We start from the raw sequence: 6,035 nt of genomic DNA, 5'->3' as shown, positions 1-6,035 counted from the left end.
TGCTTCAAGGCAGCCAGTAGCCAGGACTTCAGCGCCTTCGGTACCAGCCCTCTCTCCCACCTTCCTGCAGGGCTCGAGGCCCCGAGTTCATGAAAACCAAGCGACCGAGATTATTTCCACGTGCAAGCTTGTTTGTTACAGTTGCTCGGTCTTTGAGAGGCGAGCAGCAAAGAGCCAGTTTTTCTTTCTCTCTTTTTAAGTGTCTTATCTGCCGTCATTGGTCAGCAACTCCAAGGTGCCCAGGGGTCCCTTCGCTCCAATAAAATATTTGAGGGGGCCGCCCCTCCCCCCAGTTGATGGCCATTGCCAGGGCCGGATTTAGGTTTGATGAGGCCCTAAGCTACTGAAGGTAATGGGGCTCTTTACATGTCCTGCTGTCCTTTGTCAACAACAAATTGTCGCTGTTTTTATATGCTGTATGGTAATTTATGGCTCTAATAGGTATCTAAAGCCATTTGCACATAACAAAATATGTATTTTATCAAAGTAATTGTTACAACCAGTCCATGCAGAATGTGCGCACCCTATATATAGAAATGAGCAAACCAGTGATATTTTAGGGAACAGGCTAGCGGGCATAATTACATAATAGGAGCGTACACAACACAAAACACTGTTGCTGTATGTAGGTTTCATTTCATTTGTTTTTTATCTTATATTTTGGAAAGGTACATCCAGGTAAATTTTTTTGGGGGGCCCCAAGAGAGTGGAGCTCTAAGTTATAGCTTGTTTAGCTTATACGTAAATCCGGCACTGGTCATTGCCATTCAAATGGTGTGCATGCCTCTTGTGATCGATTATGCGGCACAGGGCTTACCTGTCCGTCCGTCTGTCCCCCCCCCAATAATAAATTCAAGTTGTCGCTCCAGTCAGCAGCCTGCAATAAAGTTCCTTTTGAAAAATGCTGCTCTGTTATGTTTCATGAGGGGAGTATTAAAGCTTATAAAATGTTGTTGAATTATGTTCCGCGAGAGGAATGTTTTTGAAGGCTATATTAAACTGTTAGGGCAAGGGCATGGCAACGGATAGCCGGCAGGTCTTCGACAGAAGCATACCTTGGCTCCCTTGCACCCTCTGCAAGGAGCTGTATCAGAGAACCCCTCATCGTTTGCACCCTTGGTAAGGAGATGTATCCGTGCTCCCCCCCTTTGGCAAGGAGCTGTACAAGCACCTCAAAACCCAGGAGAGACCATGGATCAGGACAGGGATGCCAGCTTGCATAAAATAGGGGCAGATAAGCAGTGCTCCACATAATTGAGCACATGACACAGCGCACACAACATTTCAGTGGCAATGCTCATCAACTTTGGGAGGCCCTGGCCACTCAATTGTTTTAGTGGGGGTGCTGATGTTACCTTGGCCCCTAGGAGTTGGCTCCTATGGATCAGAAACTCAATGAGGAGGGCCCCCTGCAGGGCTGCTGCAGTGGGCCATGCCAGTGACCAGATTCCTCCACCAAGGTGCCCAGAGGAGCCTGTGCTTCTTGCCTGGCTGACCAAAGCATCAGAGGAGTGCCTGGGGAGTACATGGACAGATGGGCTTCTGGCTGCTCTGAGCCAAAGTGACTAGACATGATTTTTGCGGGGGGGGGGGGCGAGCCTGCACCCTGAGCGGGGGCCAACCTAACCAACCCCTGGGTACACCCCTGCTCTTAGATTAGGGACACCCAGAGCTGATATCTCTGCTTAACCTCAGCAAGCTACTGCACAAGTTTTTAGGTGTGTGTTTGCTGTAACGGACAAGCATGACAACCTTCACAGAATGTATTATTGAGGCTTAAGCATTACAAAACTGCTAGTCCCTCAGAATTATCTATGCTGCTTATTCCGTATGTGCACTATATCTGTATAAAAGAGCCACCATAGGTCCAGAACCCCCCCTTTTTATTTTATTTTTATTTTATTTTATTTTATTTTACCCAGTGGCGTAGCGTGGGTTGTCAGCACCCGGGGCAAGGCAAGTAATTTGCACCCCCTAACACGTTGATTTGCGCCCCCTAACCCTAACCCTAACCCCCAGATGTTGCGCCCGGTGCGGCCAGCCCCCCTTGCACCCCCCACGCTACGCCACTGATTTTACTAACAGTCTACTTGGCAGCCCTTACCGGGGTCACTTCTCACTGTCATTTTGTACACACACACACACACAAGACTCGGGCCTTTGATCATTGGGACGGGTGTGATTTTCTTAATGCGTGGAATGTAATTGGGGGAATCTTGCTACCATGTATTTTTCCAAGGAAAGTGGCAATTTTAAAAATGCCTCTGTACCATGCAGAAATAATGGGAGGTGCACGTAGTTTGTACCCGGCTTCGGCTGGGGAGGGCGGGATATAAATAAAATTTTTTATTATTATTACCCTGGGTATGTTTATCTAATAACATCATAGTAACATAAGAAAGTGTCATATATGAGGTCAGAGTATTTGTCGATCTAGTCCAACATTGTCTACCCTGACTGGCAGCCACTCCTCAAGGTGAGTCAGAGGTATTTCCCATCATCTGCTAGTGCTCCTTGTAACTGGAAATGCCAAGGACTTAACTTGACATTTTCTGCATGCAAAACAGGTACTCTATCATTGCTTCCTACCTATAAATGACAGGCCATAATATTGCTCTTCTTTTGTTTGAAATAAAGTTCCATCTTATATTGAATTCCTCTAAGCAATAATTCACAGACTTTAGTTTGTTGGGTCTGTCATCTTAGTTACATACAGGAAGTAAGATCTGTAAATCCCAATCAAATTTTTTTTACACGCATTCACACAAATAAAAGCAAACTGTGCTTTTATGTTGTTCTAAAATTATTTGAATGTGTTGTTGCCAAGTCAAACCCTTTGGTATCAAAATAAAAATGTCCAGTAGCACCTTATAGACCAACTTCAAGAAGTGTGCATGCACACCAAAGCTTATACCAGAACAAACTTAGTTGGTCTATAAGGTGCTACTGGATATTTTTTTATTTTTTTAAATTTTTATTTCGACTGCATCAGACCAACACGGCTACCTACCTGAACCTTCGGTATTGGGTAGGTTATAACAATTCAAGCAAAATTCCAAGATACTGAATAGTACACTCCTGTCTGGGATTATTGTCCTCTTGCATCGTGTGCGCAGCTTTGGGTGGGATGCACATAGAGCGGTGAAGGAGGAAGGGGACACCTGCCTATAACCAACCAGATCAGTCAAATCAACCCTGGAGATCAGTAGGGTGACAGATGTCGCAGCCAGACCGTGCTCACATCCAATTCCAATGGAGATGTGCCCATTCATAAACCAGCTTCTGGATAGGAGTTGCAAGTCCATGGCCAATAAAATGTCTAGGAGAGAGGGACAAGCCCCCCCACCTTGATTCCTTGTACACCAAAAATACTGTATATACTCTTTACATAACATAACTATATTGCCTAGAAGAAGGCTGCTACTTAGCCTGCACTTACTTTGCTCAGGTATTTGTTCCCAACCCTATGAAACAAAGTCTTGGAATTCTACAGTAGTTAATATAATTTAGCCATTCACCCATGCTTCACAGTACAAAATAATCCCATGATAAAGAGAGCCAGCAAAAAAATTGCATACAGCAGAATTATATCACTCAAAAAAGAGTACAAATAAATGGTATTCTTTGAAAGAGATGATATAGTTACTGGTTAACAATATTATTATAATAGTTAATTAATACATTTCTGTTGACTTTTAGCTTAAGTTTGAAATAATGGGATTGAGTTTCAGCCAATGTGGACAGTCTCTGCTTTAAAAGTTGGATGTTTACCAGATTTACATTAAATAAGTTTAGCAGATTTGGGTACTAGAAGTATAAACATCGCAATCACAGATAACAGCTGAGTACATAGACTTTTATCTGTTAATGTAGACTTTACTTTGGAAACTAAAAGTCAACTGAAATTTGAATATGTAAGAGCGATTTGATTACTCCCATCAAGTAATTCTGATTCATTTCATGAGACTGTGTCAACACTGCAGATACTGAGTGCAATCTAGTGATCTAGCTATACAGTTAGGACCAAACGAGACAACATGTTATTCCCATCTTTATCTCTTTCATGCCTGATTTATTTTAAACAAAAACGAAGAAACAAACAAGGGATCTGGAACATTAAAACACATGGTGGAATAGTCCTCAGGCTATTCTTCCTGTGCCTCTACCAGACATTCCTCTCTATTGTAAGGTTACCAGATTTTTTTCAATGAACCCGGGGATGCCTTTTTTTTTTTTTTTTTGGATAAGAAAAAAGTTATTTTTAAAAAATTGATAATGAATATCTTCTCTTCTGTGGTAAGCTCGGCCACATGTCCTTGCCCTCCCGGTGCTCTCCTACCTTTTCGGCGGCAGTGGCGCAGCAAGGTCGGGTCTTCTTTCTTTTTTCTCCTTCTTTCTCTCTTCTCCTCCTCCTCTTCCTCCTCCTCTCCCCTTTCCTTTTGTATTGGCTCTGGGGTTTTGCTGGCCCCGGAGCGCCACTAGGCAGTTTGCCGGGTGCTCTTGCTCCTGGCTCGATTTGGGTCGCATGCGGTGTGTGTGTCACTGGCTCCCCCAGTTGATGCGCCAGGCATCCCCAGTTCCCCTTTGGTAGTGGCAGCGGCAGCGGCAGCAGCAGTCTCAGCAGCCCAGAGCAAGCCTGGTAGCTTCAGGAGCTGCTCGCTGCCAGGGTGCCCACCATGTTGCTTCACCGGAAGTCCCCATATAATGTGTCTTGTGCCGTTGAACCAACCATGCAACATTCATTCCCTACTAATAAATCTACAACACTTAAAGTATAAATCCAGGGACATAAAATGAAATCCGGGGACATTCCGGGGATGGATTTTGTCAGGGGACAGATTTGTAAATCTGGGGACTGTCCCCGGGACACGGGGATGTCTGGTAACCATACTCTATTGGGCCCTAGCCGCAGTATACATTTAAAGCAGAGTCATACCAGTTTAAACAGTAATGGCTCCCCTACCACTAATCCTGGTAGCTATAGATCATGGGTAGGCAAACTAAGGCCTGGGGACCGGATCTGGCCCAATCGTCTTCTAAATCCAGCCCTCGGACAGTCCAGGAATCAGCGTGTTTTTACATGAGTAGAATGTGTGCTTTTATTTAAAATGCATCTCTGGGTTATTTGTGGGGCATAGGAATGTGTTCATTCCCCCCCCCCCAATATAATCTGGCCCCCCACAAGGTCTGAGGGACAGTCGACCGACCCCCTCCTGAAAAAGTTTGCGGACCCCTGCTGTAGATTGTTAATGAGTTGTTAGGAGACCCCTGTTCCCCTCACAGAGTAACAATTCCCAGAATGGTTTAACTATCATTCCCAGTAGCTTTGACAGGAATAGGAGAGTCTCCTAACAATTCCCAGCATGTTGAATGAACTACAGCTCCCAAGAATCTCTGGAGGAAACCATGATTGTTTAAAGCAGCATTGTTTAAAGTAGTCTGCAATGAGAGAACAACTTCCAAATTAAAATATTTCATTTACTGATGCTGTCACTAATACTATCAGCTGGAAAAGATCCAGATGGTTAAGTAGAATTTAGAGCCCACTGACGTCAGTGTGAAAAATTGGTACCATTGATTTCTATGGTATCTAAATGAAACTTAAATCTAACACTATATGTAAATTTTCCAAAAACATATCTGAAAGAGTTAAATTGCATGCAGTAACAAGAAATTGGAGCTCCATTTTACAAAGGGAAAAGAAGCACAAAGGAGTTGTTTCCTAACTGGTTGAGGAGACCCTAGATTAAATGCTTTGTAAAACGCCTATGAAGGGTATTTTTTGTGTGTATCACCTTTCCCATAACTTTTCATGTTTCAATATGCAAATGAAATTGACTTTTTGGCTAAGGCTGGTGGTGCAGCAGCAATAAAACAGCTATCACGTTTGCTAAAGTTAAGCAGTCCAGTATGATTTCAAATTGGGATGAGGAAATGCTTGTCGAGATTCCTGCATTGCAGAGGGTTCAATCTAAGTCATTTAGTTCAGTGTTTCACCCAAACCGCTGGAGGCTTCAGTAGAAAAGGAGATATGG

Source organism: Podarcis cretensis, assembly GCF_951804945.1.
Source record: "Podarcis cretensis genome assembly, chromosome: 2".
Classification (NCBI taxonomy): Eukaryota; Metazoa; Chordata; class Lepidosauria; order Squamata; family Lacertidae; genus Podarcis; species Podarcis cretensis.
Note: the sequence above shows the minus strand (reverse complement) of the source record.